Source organism: Dioscorea cayenensis, chromosome 7, assembly GCF_009730915.1.
Source record: "Dioscorea cayenensis subsp. rotundata cultivar TDr96_F1 chromosome 7, TDr96_F1_v2_PseudoChromosome.rev07_lg8_w22 25.fasta, whole genome shotgun sequence".
Lineage (NCBI taxonomy): Eukaryota > Viridiplantae > Streptophyta > Magnoliopsida > Dioscoreales > Dioscoreaceae > Dioscorea > Dioscorea cayenensis.
The window spans coordinates 29,321,507-29,339,117 of NC_052477.1; positions in this window are offsets into that span (position 1 = coordinate 29,321,507).

The window sequence follows — 17,611 nt, forward strand, 5'->3', positions numbered from 1 at the left end:
GGCTTCAATGGAGAGGAAAATGAGGTAAAAGGGTGGAAGGAAGCAAAGGGAGGGATAGAGATAAGGCAAAGAGGTGAGGCATTATTGACAGCCGACAAGGATGGGACTGAATCCGGGAATCCTTCCATAATTTCCTCACTTCGCAAGCTTTTCATAGCAAGAAGCCAAAATAATAGATTAAGGGGAAAGTAAGCATGTTTAGTAGCTTAAGCAGGTTCTAATTATGGGCGGGGTCCATAATCCTCCCCTCCTTAAAAGAGTTTAGTCCTCTAAACTAGCACTTGCCCTGAGAAAAAGAAAAGGATACTTCTCTCTCATAACAGACTCTAATTCCCAAGTTGCCTCACGCTCAGAATGATTTCTCCATTGGACTTTGACATAAGGAATGACCTGCTTCCTCAGTTCTTGCTTCTTAAAATCTATAATCTTTACCGGTTGCTCTTCGAAGGACAAATCACTGTTTAACTCAAAATCTGATAATTGAATTACATGATCAGGATTGGAAACATATTTTCTCAGCATGGAGACATAGAACACATTATGCACTTGAGAGAGAGTAGGTGGAAGGGCAAGCCGATAAGCCACTTCACCAATACGTTCCAAGATTTCGAAAGGGCCAATAAAACGAGAACTAAGTTTACCTTTCACACTAAAGCGAACAATTCCTTTACTAGGAGCAACTTTCAAGAACATGTGTTCTCCCACTTGGAATTCCAAGCTTCTTCTTTAGTTGTCTGCATAACTCTTCTATCGGCTCTGAACTGCTTGTTATCGATCTCTAATTTGGCGAACTTTCTCAACTGTTATCTGCACAATCTCTGGCCCCAAAAGTTTTCTTTCTCCTACATCATCCCAACAGATAGGTGACCTGCACTGCCTCTCGTACAAAGCCTCATAGGGAGCCATCTGGATACTTTCCTGGTAACTGTTGTTATAGGAAAATTCTATCAAGGGTAGATGTCGATCCCAAGCACCTCCAAAATCTAGTATACATGCTCGCAACATGTCTTCCAAAATTTGGATAGTTCGCTCTGATTGCCCATAAGTTTGAGGATGAAAAGCCATATTGAAAGTGAGGTTCGTCTCCAAAGCTTTATGTAGATTCCTCCAGAAATGAGCTACGAACTGAGAGTCCTAATCAGAGACTATGGTTACTGGAACACCATGAAGCTTCACAATCTGGTCAATATACAACTCACCAAGTTTTTCCAAAGACAAACCGGTCTTAACAGCTAAGAAGTGAGCAGATTTAGTTTACCTATCAACTACTACCCACACACTGTCAAAACCTTTATTGGTCTTAGGAAAACTAGACACAAAATCCATAGCTATATTCTCCCATTTCCACTCAGGAACAGGAAGAGGTTGGAGAAGTCCTGCAGGTCTTTGATGCTCCACTTTTACTTGTTGACAAGTAAAACATTTCACCACAAATTGAGCAATCTCTTATTTCATGTTGTTCCACAAAAAGTTGCACTTCAAGTCCTTGTACATTTTTACACTGCCAGGATGCACTGAGTAACTAGAGAAGTGGGCTTCTTCCAAAATCTCCTTCTTTAAATCTAGAACATTTGGTACACAAATCCGATCACCAAATATGATTGAGCCATCCTCATGGATTCTAAATTGAAATTGGGAACCATCTTTTGCTTGTTGACGGATCTTCTGTAGGTAATCATCTTTTTCTTGAGCTATCTTGATTCTTTCCAGCAGAGTAGGTCGTAGCACCATGTTGGCTAGAGAAGCACTGGTACTCGGCAGAACTATTTGAAGTTCCATTCTTCTTATCTCCTCCAAAATAGACCTTTGAGAAGTGATCATCGCTACCACATTGCTAAAAGACTTCCTACTAAGCGCATCGGCCACAACATTCACCTTGCCAGGGTGATAACTGATAGTTAGATCGTAAACTTTCATCAACTCTAACCATCTTCTCTGTCTTAAATTTAGCTCTTTCTGGGTGAAAATATACTTGAGGCTCTTGTGGTCTGTGAAAACATCACAAGCGTCCCCATACAAGTAGTGTCTCCAAATCTTCAAAGCAAAAATTACTGTAGCAAGCTCTAAGTCATGGATGGGATATTTCTCCTCAAAAGGTTTCAGTTGCCTAGAGGCGTAGGAAACTACTCGGCCATTTTGCATTAAGACACAACCAACCCTGTCTTACAAGCATCACTACAAATAGTAAAACCATCTCCAGGAGAGGGAAGTGTGAGAATAGGTGCTGACAACAAACGATGCTTTAACTCCTGAAAGCTCTGTTCACACTTATCGGTCCACTGAAAGTTTGTTCCTTTCCTCGTAAGTCTCGTCAATGGTGCTACCAAAACTGAGAATCCTTCAACAAATCTTCTATAGTAACCTACCAGTCCCAAAAAGCTATGAATTTCTGTCACACTTGTCGGCCTTTTCCACTTTACAATTGCTTCAATCTTGGTAGTATCTACAGAGATGCCATCTTTGGTTATGACATGGCCAAGAAAAGCCACTCGATCTAGCCAAAACTCACACTTTGAGAATTTGGTGAAAAGTTTCCTCTCTCTGAGTGTCCCCAACATGATCCTCAAGTGCTCTTCATGCTTCTCCTGATTTCTAGAATACACCAAGATGTCATCAATAAACACCACAACAAATTTGTCCAGGAAAGGTTTGAAAGTTCTGTTCATCAAATTCATGAAAGCAGCTGGGGCATTAGTCAACCTGAAAGGCATTACTAGGAATTCGTAAGGACCATAACGAGTTCGAAATGCGGATATTGGCACATCCTCTTGCATGATCTTCAGTTGGTGGTATCCTGTTCTGAGGTCAATCTTCAAGAAAACTTGCGAACCTTGCAGTTGATCAAATAGGTCATCAATCCTTGGTAATGGATATCTGTTCTTTACAGTCACTTTATTTAGCTCTTGGTAGTCGATGCATAATCTTAAGCTGCCATCTTTCTTTTTCACAAAAAGTACAGGAGCTCCCCAAGGAGAAACACTCGGACAGATGAAACCTTTATCGAGAAGTTCTTCAAGCTGCTTCTTCAATTCAACTAGCTTAGTAGGGGCCATCCTATAAGGGGCCTTAGAGATGTAGTTAGTGCCTGGGACTAGGCTGATAGAGAACTCTTTCTCCCTGTCCGGAGGTAACCCTGGAAGATCTTCAGGAAAAACATCTGGAAATTCCCTCACCACTGGGATATCTTCTAGCGCCTGACTTTCATTTTTGATTTCCACCACGGTGGCGAGAACTCTTGAGCACCCACTCAAAAGTAATTTCTTAGCTTGTAGGGCATAAATTACTCGAGCTGGTGATACGGAAGCACTCCCAAGAAAAGAGAACTCTGTTTCTCTAGGGATTCTAAAGTAAACTCTTTTCCTATGGCAATCGACCACTACATGGGTGGAGAATAACCCGTCTATCCCAAAAATAACATTGATACTCATGACATGGAGATCAGCGAGCAATACATGGTTATCAATTACCATAGGACAGTTTACATAAACTCGGTTGACTACTAAAGCATCACCAACAGGTGTAGCAACACTCAAATTATAATCCAAAACAATAGTAGGCAATGCATGCTTCCGAGCAAATGTAGAAGAAATAAAGGAATGAGTAGCTCCAGAATCGAACAAAACACATGCATAAGCAGAAAATACTGATAAGGTACCTGGCACCACAGCATTAGAGGCATGAGCATCCTCTTGAGTCAGTGCATAGACTCATCCTTGAGTCTTAGGTCTGCCCATCTTCTGATGGGTTGAGGAAGATGGTTGTCCACTAACAGCTTTTCCTGCACGCTGTTCCGAAGGGGTCTAGGGTTTCTATGGTGATACAACACTGGAACTCTGCCCACTAAAGGTTTGTTGAGGCTTAGAAAGCATTTGCAGACACTGAGTTATGCAGTGACCCTGACTGCCACACTTATAACAAGCTCTAGAAGCCCGTCTGCAATCTGTAGTCCTATGAGCTCCACCACAAGTGGCACAACCCGGTTGGTTAGTACGGGTAGGTGGAAAAGGGGGTAGTTTCCAAGATCGCTGTGCTGGTAGCCCATTGACCGTTTGTGACTCAGTCGGAACTCTGTTGCCAGAGTTGCTCCTGTCTCCAGCTCTAGTAGGTTAGCTATTTTGGTTGTCGAAATTCCTGCCTCTCTTCTTCTGGAAGCTTTTCTTCTATTCTTGAGTATCCTTCCAAACACAATCTAGGGACTTAGCGCATTCCACTACTTCAGCATAAGTACTCAAATGCAAAGGTGCTAGTCCCCTACGAATATGAGGGTACGTGTAACCCCTCCTCGAATCGATTTGCCCGACTCTGATCATCTTCTACTAGCTTAGAACCATACTTAGATACTCGATCAAACTCCACTTCATATTCATCTACAGATCTATTCCCTTGTGTCAATTGGATAAACTGTCATTCTAGTTGCCTGTGTTTGTCCCTAGTAAAGTACTTCCCGAAGAGCTCCTTCCTCAATTCCTCCCATGATTCAAACTCTTTTCCTTGTTTGATCCTAATTTCCCCATTATACCAGTCGTTTGCAGGTCCTTAAATCATGTAGATGCCGAAACTGAGCTTCTCTTATGGAGTGCAGTTTATTATGGCATAAGCTTTCTCCATCTTTGCTACCCACTAGTCTACCTCATATGGATTGGTGGTTCCTTCAAATGGCAGGGGTCCTATACTCCTAAATTCCATAACTGTTCTCTGTTTGGGTTCCTTAGGGGGAGGAGGAGGAGGTGGCGGTGTTTGTTGTTGAGATAAACGCTGCTCTCGCACTAACCCCACTACTTCATACAATAGTTCCAAAGATCACCCCCGGATCGTTAGCGTAACTGCTTGGTTTCCACCTTTGGGCTTCGAGCAAACTGCTAGTTGACCAAGCAGATCATTCATGTTCCTATTAGCTGCTCTGTGAGACATTCTGCAAAAACCCTAATCCAATTAGAAACTAGGGTGCAAGGACAACAAAGGTTTATTGAAAGCAGGTTTTAAAATCAAGCATAACCATTACTCTAATACAACGAGGCTTAACCACAATCTAAAAAGGTATCTCTGGGAAGATAATAAGAACACCACAAAAAGGAACATGATAGTGGAAAAACAGATGATCAAAGCAAACACTTAGGTACTACTAGTCTTAGAGAATAACAACAAAACATACAAGGAGAAGGGTTTAGCAATCAAACACCAAAGGGTGAGACTAAGATAGGGAAAAAAACACTAGCAGCTTCTACAACTCTCCTGGGCCGAACTCTCATCATGAACCACGGTGGAGTGAGCAGGAGAAGTAACTGGATCCTCCACCAAAATCTCCAAGTCATGTAACTTTAAAGAGTGAAGCTACTGTTTTTTCTGCCCACTAGTGTGATTTAAAAAAAACACTACAATACAAACGCAACAAATCTATGCTCCTCCCTGAATATTGGGTACAACTGTACAACCTTTGGCTTATTAAGCCCTTTACATCAATGACCCCAAATACTAACAAGCTTGTCAACTAGAGGTGACTACAAATCTTAAGATTAAAGGGATAGGGAATCTTGAACTTCACATATTTTAATAACACTCTCCAAGATATGTATTGGTGGAATATTATGACCAAATCCTAACGGAGTGTTGCTCAAGTCATTAAATTCAACTACTATTAGAGTAGTTATATATGAAACAATATTTAATTACCTAAAAATGGGATTGTCACGCCCTGACCCGCGGGCCCACCGGACGCGACAATCGCCGCAACAATCCCGAGGAGGGATACCCCACCACTCAACCCCTCGTGATGCGCAAGGTCGCTCAATACACCCGAATTCAACAATATATAACACGTATACGTAGACAACGATAATAACAACAACAACAACAACATGATACAGAAAAATATAGAGGTTCACAAAATACACAGGGAAACAACCCTAACAACAGTAGGAAATGGTAATACACAAAAGTTTAAGAGTACTTAAATACTAAACCATGCAACAAGTTTTCTACACACTAGTAGATCCATAAGTCTTATAACATGTTCCATAACAGCAATAACATACATGAACTGAAGGAAATACAATAGAAAACAGAATAGAAGCAAATGCCCAATACACTGCCACACTGCCACACCTACTACCTGCAACAGACTGGGAGGAAGAAAGAGGGATGAGTAACTAAAGTTACTCAGTGAGGGAAGGTTAGCACAACCTTAGCAGAAAATACACCCATAGTAAAAATAATAACAAATTATTAAAATACATGCTTTACCAAAATAATACTAGTTTAGAAACTTTAACATGCATAAAAGAAGTCTTTAAAAGGATTAAAAACATAATAATACCAAGAAAACCCTTTTTACCCCAACTAGGGTTTACAACACAAAAATCATAAAACATGGTTTTAAATACAAGTAAAAACAACCAAAGATTATGTTTTTGAAATAAACATAATACCCAACACTTACCCAACATAACATGGTCTAGAGAACTCTCTAAACCTTCGCCGTGGCCATGGCTAGGTTCAAAGTCGCCAAGGTACTCATGCCCTTGACGTTGACCCATCAGTTCACCGGTTGGTGACTCCGGCTACCCGATGAATATCCAGTCAGGGCTCTACACTCCCATCTGAACTGGCCCTCATAGTAATCAACCGGTCAACACGCCACCTCAACAGGCTGGCCGTGGAGACCGCCTACTGCAGTAGGGTATCACCAAAACAAATCACCACAATAAACATACTCCACTCGGAGTATAATATCCATCAATAATCATAAATCAAGAATACCTCGGCCATTAGTACGAGGACAAGATAAACACATAAGCAAAGCCCAAACTTTTAATACAAAAATACTTTGCAAGTCCCAACACAAGAAACAACATAGAAATCCTATCCTTTCAACAATTCCAAATTTGTTTCAAGCCTAGGATTTCACAAACTCATGGATACATATATCAATCACAATTCCAACAATAACAATTCAAAAGCCAAATGAGACATCCAAGATTTGTCTCAACAATAATTATCATTCACCAAAATACCAAACGAGTATAAATCAATAAAACTTACTTGAAACATGATATGCATATAAATAGCTATTGGCATTCTTCTAATAAAGCTATGCTAAAATAATTCCACTCACAGGATCGGCTAAGTCTTTGCCTCGAGCCAAGACTTCTTCTCCTTGCTAAAGCATAACAAAACACAATAAAAATTAGCAAAAACAAAACAAACAAGAAAAACCCTAAGTTTTCAAACAAACAACATTAATTCGATCCTAGGATTAGCTCAAAACTAGGTTTAAAGGTTACCAATGAATTCCTAGGGGTTTTAGCTTCATTCTAAACCAAAGAAATCAAAGAAACAACTAAATATCGCCGGTGCTATAGTAACTTCGAAGTTGCTACAAGAAACCGAACCTTATACTATGGTTTTTCTCCCCAATTTACAACTCTAAATCAAAAAAATTTTTCTTCTACAACATTCTCATACATGAATCATAAATCATTGGCTTCAATTTAAGCCTATAAATCACCAAATCCATGAAGAATTTAAAGTTTTTATACATTTCTAAAAACAAAGAAATACGGGAGAAATACAAAATAAAAACATTAGATCTAAGGCTTACCGTATTTGGGAGTGAGGGAGGAATGAGTTTGGTATTTAAGTTTGCCGGAAATTCTCACCGGAAAATTTTTTTCTTCTAGGGCTATGGTCGGCCGAACAAGAAGCAAGTAAAGAAAGAAATGAAGAAGAGAAGAAGCCAAGTTGGTTTTTCTCATTCATTTTCTCTTTTTTTTTTCAATATATAGGAAATGACCTAATTGCCCTCTTAATAGAAAAATCATAGAAATGGATCCAAATGACGGAATTGCCCCCGAATTTTCACATCAAAACTACTATGCAAACATGGAAAAATGCCACTACTACTAAATGACCATTTTACCCCTAATGCAAGTATAAAATCTAAATAGGCCCGTGGTCTAAATCAGGACAGGGTACAACAGGGATCCTGATCTATCTCTGATATATGGACTTGCATTTCTCCTATAATCAAGCATGGTGCATTCGCACTATTTTACCAAAACCGTTAGATAAACGGGTGATCACCCATGAGTAGCTGACCTAATTAAGTCTTCTGGGAATTCATAAAATTGGCTCTATGAGCAATGTTAGGGCTCTCTTTCCCATCCTCCTAATTTTTTTTTTCTCCTTGCCCAATCGACCATTCTATCTATAATGTTAGTTTAAGGAGAGTCCCCCTTTTATTTTTAAAACAACTGGGCCCCTCTCAGTTTTATCAAGGAAGATGATGTTTTTGTGGGCGATGAGTTTGATGATGATGCTCGACTACGACCGCAATCCCCACCCGCCTTTTCTTGAATACAAGACTTGTGTTCACAAAATGACGGAGTTACCGCTCTACAAACCTTTATCTTTCATTATGAGCGTGGGAAGAATGGGTAAAACCGAGGTGAGATGCGCTCAGTGCACTTGCATCACTCAATCTCGGGTAATAACCGACTACCGGTTCCTTGCTCCGAGAAGCAACCTACGATACACCCATGAGATTCCTCAGGGGCTGAAGAGAAAGAGGGTGATAGAGGATGACGCTCGTATGACCGACAAGTCGGAGACTACCTGCCTTGAGTGCCCCTCGGAGGTGATTTCAAACTCCTACGACGAGATGAGATGTGACGTTAAGGAGTGAAAAAGTCAAGCTTGGCGGCCAAAATCGCAACCACAACTGACCCGTCCGATGAGCGTTGTTCCTAGGGTCGTGATTAGTTTAGAGGAGATGACTTGGCCGATGAGCAGAACTCCTGGGATCTCTCTGGTGATAGTAAAAAAGACTCAACCGGTGAGCAAAGCTCCCAGAGTCTCTTCGGCGATGGTAAAGGAGACTCGGTCGATGAGCTTTGCTACCGAGATCTTATTGAGAAGCTCATGGGCGGAGCTCTCCCACGACTCAATTGCTGGCGACCGTTATGGAGGTGATGAGGTTCTCAGACCGGAGAGGATTCGGACTATTGGTTATTCACCTCCAGTTCAGTCTGATAATATAATTGGGAAAACCACTGTTTCTTTGATATTGTATGTTTTGGGGTTTGTGTATGATGGGTCTATAGCTAATCATCACGTTGTCAATCAACCATTGATCAAGGATGTTGCATCCTAGGGAGATATGCGAAAGGTGCCTGAAAATGTGGCCAATATTCAGTCAACATATAGCAAGCATGAAATGTCTCATGTTGTTGGTCTTTTGGACCAAATAGCATGTGATGCCTCACTTAGGACACATGGGAGTGCTAAGCCTAAGGGGCCTTATGGGCTTCATCTGGTGGGCCATTTTGGGTCTGATGGGCAAAAAGAAATGGGCCAAGCTAGAGAAGTTGGGCCGCCCATTCAGGATTCATTCATGGTAAGTATTTCTGAGCCCACTATGCTTGATTTTCCAATTGAAAGGCAGCAAGCCCATGATAATCCACTGGAACTTTCAGTGGTATTGGAGCATGGCGCCCACGCAAGTGGTGGCGATGCGCAGACTTGTCCATGGATGGATGAGAAAAGATATAGAGGAAAAGATGGGGTCTCAGTGGAGACTCCTATAGTGGTCACACCTCATTCTCATGTCAGCATCCAAGGTGGCTTCGTGGAGGAAATTCCTGTGGTGGTGGAGCATGGCTTCCACGCCGGTAGTGGGGAGGCACAACTTTGTCCATGGAGGCCAATGCGTCAGTCCGCTGGGCAATTCGGGTAGAGGAGAGCCTCCGGACCGGAAGTGGCGCTGTCAGAAGTGCAGAGGATGAATGGCTCAAGGGGCAGATGTGTTGATGCGATTGAATTTGCAACGAGGTTGTCCAAGGTCGTTTATGCGATTGAATTTGTAACGAGATTCAAGGAAGATAGGTGTCGGTTTGATAACAGTGTACCTGTAGATTAGGAGAATGATCCGACTCCCTGATGTTAGATGTTGGGTTGTACTTGGGTTTGGGACCAAAGGATACATGGAGGAATTTGCTGTAAATAATTGATGACCCATTGGTGTTGTATGAAACGGGCCAGCAATTGGGGCCCAAGTTGCATAATGAGTCTAAAGAAGGAAGGGTGGGTATTGGACTATTTTTTGGGCTAATTCCAAGGAATAAAGGAGAGAAAGACAATGAGCTGGTAGAGTCTTTTGTTGGGCCAAATTTGGTGTTTGAAGAGGAAAGGGGTAGTAAGATGGCTAAGGAAGACCAATTGAGTGTTGGGCCGTGCACAAACTTTTTTAGAGGTGAATTATAGGGATGGCTCAGGATTTCCTTCTGTTGCTCGGCAATTTGGTTTTCATTGCCATTTCATGGCAGTTTTCTGGTTTTTGTTACCGATCAAGCATAATTTTGTGAAAAAGGTGACTCATGGCATTGCTTCGGATGTCTTCGATGGTAAGAGATTGAAGTTTAAAGATTCCAGTAGTACCATTCGACCCAACATGGAGTTCATTGGACCTTGCTTTAATGATGCTTTTGGGGCATCATCGAGTGAAGAGGCTTTGGATTATTTAACGGGCTAGTTTCTTTTGCTTTTGAGGGTATTGGAGGAGACTCGTTGTTCCTCTCATTGTGTTTTTTTTTCATTGTTGTTCCACGGCTAGTAGACTTTGTTTTTGTCCCGGCTTTTTGGCTTGTTGGTCATTTTTGTTCTTTTTGGGTTTTTAATTGAAGTGGTTTTATCCATTTATTTAAAAATTTTTATGGTTTAAATGCTATAGATATTCTTAGTCAAATCATTCTTTCTCTCTCTCTATATATACACTTAAAAAAGGTAGTTGTTTGCATTGTCTTTTGCCTGAATTATTTGGAAAGTATTTTGCTTTTAAAAATTAATATTTTCAATTAGCTTTTTTATTATAATAATATTCTCACACTAACAAATCTTAGGGCTGCAAATGAACCAAGCTGTTCATGAGCTACTCGAAGCTCGGCTAGGAAAAAGCTCGTTCATTAACTAAATGAGCCGAGCTCGAGCCTAACTTATGAGCTCGAATTTATAAACGAGTCGAGTTCGAGCCACATGCTGCTCGGCTCATTAAGGTTCGCAAGCCTGCTCGTTAGGAGACTAACGAGCAGGCTCACGAGCCTTATAACAAACTAGCTCTTTTGAGCAGGCTCGCGAGCCTTCTTAACGAGCTTTGTCACACCCACCCCTTCTACCGAGGTAAATGTGGCACCCATCAGTTAAAAATTTCTTTTTAACTGGAAACCTGACACCTCTCGAAAACCAAATCGGACTTACAAATTACAATTTACAACTTTACACCAACTCTAGGATTCAAATACGTAAATACAACAAATATAATAACTCAAATTTAGAGTACAACCGCTACAAGATCACGATACCAACAAATATAAAGAAAAGTATGGGACCCATCAGTAGCCTTGGACTTAACCCCGACTAGCTCTAAACTTGAACAGCAATCTAGGGTCTTGCTCCTGCATGCTACAAAGACATCTAGCTTGGCTCAGAGTGGCTTAATAATTTCAAATACTCAAATACAAAGATATATAAAGTATATAAATACCAACTTTTTCAAATAATTTTTCCAACTTTTCCAAAAATACCGTAATTCTAGCAAAATACATTTTTAAAGAACTTTTGAAACATAAATTCATCACAAATCAATATCAAATCAATTTTCTAGGAAAATCCAAATTGTTGTGAGAGATCGCCTCCTAAGAGCGTAGCAATGGGCTTCCGCCCCTCATCACAACTCAAAATAACAAGTAATATAAAAACCATTCTCAATTCCACAGCCTGGAAAACTCTCCCCCACTTAGCCGTCGCGACTAGGTTGGGAGCCGCCAAGGTCTTCATAACTCGACGTCTGCCCACCGGGTCCCATGTGGTGACCCGGATCCCGATGTATCATCCAACTCGTGGCCTCTACGCTCCCACCGATCCGGACAAATCAACACTCAGTCCACCACGCCACCTCTAAAGGTCGGGTCTGCGGGGACCCACTACTGCAGTAGTCGGGCCTTAGCCCGCCGTCACCATCCAAACCAACATGTAAATGTAGCAATAATACAATCTGTATAAATCACATCACATGGTCCTTATCCAGGACAAGCATTCACATCACGAAAATAAACATCATTTCCACAAAGCCAATGTCAAAAGTATAACAATGCATAAAACCAATAAAATCCAGATCCATGATACCATTCCTATTCCAGGAATGAAAACCAATTCCACAAATATTGTTGGTAAAACATTTTAAAATGCTCACATGATTTCACAAATCATTCCAAATCAAAGCATATATAACCATAGAAATAAATACATGAATTGAATAATTAAATCACATATACATGTATTTTCACTATTCACAAATACGTATAATTATAATGAAAACCGATGTATCAATACGATTGTCGTGAACATCAATCAAAGAAGTAAATATACGATACCCTCAACATTATACGCCAATTAAACATGATAAAAAAGAAATACTTAAACAATTAGTTTCAAAATACTAGCCATTAAATAATTATTTCAAAATAATAATAATTAATCAATTATTTAAAATAATAGCCACTACCAACTCACCCGGGTGTCCTTGGTTCCTTCCTAGACCGAAACTCCCTCCCCGTGACCTAATAACACCCAATGTAATAATATAATAAAAAAATAAATAACATATTTAAACTCAAAGAAAATACAAAAAAATAATAATAGACTCTTTTATCGACCCACTCACTCCAATCGGTTAAAAATCCGACCTTGCATAATCCAACCGCTTTCAATTGTATTTAAACAAACTCAGCTTTTAGGCTAAACACCTCGAATCAATCAACCAATCTTAATTGCAGACCGAACCAAACTTAATTTCACTCGAACCAAACTGAACCAACTCAATTCTTATTCAAAATCCATTGAACCAACTTGGTTCAGCCCAAAAACCCTCAGCCCCAAATCAATCGAACCCAAAACCCAAACTATCTCAACTTCGATTTGATCAAGCCCAACTTAACCAAATCAATTCAACTCAACCAAATCAATTTCAACTTGGTTTGATCCAACCAAATCAATTTGGTTAAACCCAACAAATCAATTCAACCATCTTCATTAACACCTTAATCATCATCATCATCAACTTAATTAATCAAACCAAACCCTAATCTCGTGCTACAAGAATCAAGCTACAAGAATTCCTAGAACCTCATCTCCATTTCAAGCGATTTTCAACTCGAATACAAGGTTTTCTCAAAACAATTTCATACACTCATCATCTACAATAATTAAACATGCTTTTTCAACCCAAATAAATCATTTTTTTCTTCATCAAATCCACCAAATACACACACACATACATTCAAGTATACCAATAAATAAATCATCACAATATCTTACCAAACAATACTTCATCCTATTCTCCCTCCATCAAGCACAAAGCTCCATCACTCCCATCTTTCTTCTTTTGTAACTCACGTTTGCATCAGAAAGGCGAAAAGAATGAGAAGGAGATGAAGAAGATGAACACTCAAGAGTCTAGATTTTTTTCTCCCAATGAAGTTTTCAGCCAAAATTTACATTTAGTCCCTCAAAAACTTAACTTCTTACAAGTCAGTCCCCTGCAAAACTCACAAATGGTCCCTGAATTATGAAATAGTATTCTCAAAAGGTCCTTGAAACTATCAAATGGTCCCTGAAGTATAACACAATATTTCAAAAAGGTCCCTACCGCCTTACCTTTCAGTCCTTGGTTTCCGAAATATTTTATATCAATCCTTTTCTATTACTCTTTAACCCAAAAATCTTTTTAAAAAAACTTTTACACTTAAGTCCTTGTTCTGTCCACTTTGGGGTTTCTCAACAAGATTACTCGTAGAAAATTTTTCATCGCAACTCGTAGTAATACTCCTCGAATATATTTTTCCAATGTATATGTAAAGGTGTCAGTGGTATTACAATCCTTCCTTAAGAAAAATTTCGTCCTCGAAATTTCCTTAGCATGTATAAATATGATATCACCAAGTTCACTTGTTCCAAACCGTTTCTCTTGTTCCAAACTGCTCAACAAGAATAATAACACTGCGGTCAGATGTCCAAGTATCTGCCGATGATCAAAGTGAAGTTGATTCCTCTCAGACGGTGTTATATACTGTGATACAACACTCTTCCCGATGTGTTACTCCCGGCTTCCTCACCTCCAAAACTCATACAATAAAATAATCTCAGTATTTTCCACAATCCGTAAGAAAAAGCAACTTCTTATTCACAAGTAGGAATACATCATACCCGAGATACAGTGTAGAATACAAAACATCTCAAGCACACAAGCCAGTAGTGCAAAACAAAGTTATTCCACTATTCACAAGTCCTCATATAAATACTGAACCTCATCCTTGTCTGCGTGTTTCGCGGCTCAACCTTTTCCCTGCTCCATCGCTCAACCGGCCGCACTCATAGTTAAGGACTCGCATGGGCATCATCATACGCAGCATGCAAACCCTCGTGAACTCCATACCTCCTCTCACCTCGCATACGACTCGCTCCAGGTGAAAAACGCTCCATGTAGATATTCCCTCACTCAGCAACCATAGAGCTAAAAATCTCCGGTATTCATGGTTACCACATAACGAGCTTGTGGGACATAAACATCGACTCATTGCTTGCTCTTGATTACCGTGAGCAATCGATGAACTCAGACGATGCTCGAGGCAACAAGAGTAGAGCCAGAGGGTACTTGAGCAAAGAATATGGGTTTCCATCTCTTCTTCCCTCATTCGCTCCTCTCTCTCTCCTTTCCTCTGCTCCTCCACTTCTCTTCTCTGCTCTTCTTCCTCTCTCTCTACGCTTCTTCCAGGAAATATCTCTTTACTCTTTCTCTATTATACCTGGAGGAGGTCCCTCGCCTTAGTCGCTCTCAAATGCCTTGGTTCCATTACTTAAAAATCCTTAAGATACTCAAAATTCCACTGATGAAAAACGCAAGTCCGATCTTTCTCCTCTATTTAAACACAATTAAACCACACTCGAGGAGCTGGCTATAATTCATCCAAAGTCCGACAAATCAAAGCTCTGAATCAACGTCGATCGTGACACACCTTTTAAGAATCAACGTAAAGGTGATAAAGAAGACCGTTACTCACTGCTAATCTCCATATTCTTAAGCACATGTATGTCCAAAGTATCTTTCAAATCAAACTGCAAATCACTGTGTGCCAGTCAACAAAGAGAATGCCAAATACCCTTCTTTGGCAACTTTAAGTTAACTTATTTTGGATAAAACCAATTCCAATAAATATCTCAACCCGTGATCAGGATCACAGTGTACTGCTCAGCTCTCTGCCTCAAATATCAAAACCTACTACCAACCTTATTCCCAATATGCAACTTAGGTTTTAACCAGATTGGAGACTCTTAATACTTCTACTGGGCCCTTAACTTTCTGTCTAATCACTACTAAACCTCTAAGTCTAGACATGACTTCTAAACTTAGGCTCAGATCACAACCCGTGATCTCTACCAACCAGGGATATCTCAACCCTACACCTCGATACTCAAAAAGACGTCACACCCACCCCTTCTACTCGAGGTAAATGCTGAGCACCCATCGCTAAAAATTTCTTTTTAACCGGAAACCCCGACACCTCTCGTAAAACCAAATCGACTTACAAATTACAATTTACAACTTTACACCAACTCAGTAGGATTCAAATACGTAAATACAACAAATATAATAACTCAAATTTGTGGGTACAACCGCTACAAGATCACGATACCAACAAATATAAAGAAAAAGTATGGGACCCATCGCAGCTCTTGGACTTAACCCCCGACTAGCTCTAAACTTGAACAGTGCAATCTAGGGTCTTGCTCCCGCAGCTTACAAAAGACATTCAGCTGGCTCAGTAGTGGCTTAATAATTTCAAATACTCAAATACAAGATATATAAAGTATATAAATACCAACTTTTTCAAATAATTTTTCCAACTTTTCCAAAATACCGTAATTCTAGCAAAATACATTTTTTAAAGAACTTTGAAACATAAATTCATCACAAATCAATATCAAATCAATTTTCTAGGAAAATCCAAATTGTTGTGAGAGACCGCCTCCTAAGAGCTGACAATGGGCTCGCCCTCATCACAACTCAAAATAACAAGTAATATAAAAACCATTCTCAATTCCACGTACTGAAAAACTCTCCCCACTTAGCCGCCGTCGCGATTAGGTTGGGAGCCGCCAAGGTCTTCATAACTCGACGCTGGCCCACCGGTCCCCATGTGGGCGACTCCCGGATCCCGACTGTATCATCCAATCGTGGCTCTACGCTCCCACCGATCCGACAAATCAACACTCGTGTCCACCACGCCACCTCTAAAAGGTCGGGCCCGTGGGGACCCACTCATCGCAGAGAGTCGGGCCTTAGCCCACGTCACCATCCAAACCAACATGTAAATGTAGCAATAATACAATCAGATAAATCACATCACACTGGTCCTTATCCAGACAAGCATTCACATCACTGAAAAATAAACATCATTTCCACAAAGCCCAACGTCAAAAAGTATAACAACGCATAAAACCAAGAAAATCCGGATCCACGATACCATTCCTATTCCGTGAATGAAAACCAATTCCACAAATATTGTTGGTAAAACATTTTAAAATGCTCACATGATTTCACAAATCATTCCAAATCAAAGCATATATAACCATAGAAATAAATACATGAATCAATAATTAAATCACATATACATGTATTTTTCACTATTCACAACACGTATAATTATACGAAAACCCGATGTATCAATACGATTGTCGTGAACATCAATCAAAGAAGTAAATATACGATACCCTCAACATTATACGCCAATTAAACATGATAAAAAAAGAAATACTTTAAACAATTAGTTTCAAAATACTAGCCATTAAATAATTATTTCAAAATAATAATAATTAATCAATTATTTAAAAATAATAGCCACTACCAACTCACTCCGGTGTCCTCGGGTTCCTTCCTAGACTCAAACTCCCTCCCGGGACCGAATAACACCCTAATGTAATAATATAATAAAAATAAATAACATATTTAAACTCAAAGAAAATACAAAAAAATAATAATAGACTCTTTATCGACCCACTCACTCCAATCCGTTAAAAATCCGACCTTGCATAATCCAACCGGCTTTCAATTGTATTTAAACAAACTCGCTTTAGGCTAAACATCCCGAATCAATCGAACCAATCTTAATCGCGACCGAACCAAACTTAATTTCACCGAACCAAACTGAACCAACTCAATTCTTATTCAAAAATCCATCGAACCAACTTGGTTCAGCCCTCAAAACCCTTAGCCCAAATCAACTCGAACCCAAACCCAAACTATCTCAACTTGATTTCGATCAAGCCCCAACTTAACCAAATCAATTCAACTCAACCAAATCAATTTCAACTTGGTTTGATCCAACCAAATCAATTTGGTTAAACCCAACAAATCAATTCAACCATCTTCATTAACACCTTAATCATCATCATCATCAACTTAATTAATCAAACCAAACCCTAATCTCGTGCTACAAGAATCAGCTACGTAATTCCTAAGAACCTCATCTCCATTTCAAGCGATTTTCAACCTCGAATCAAGGTT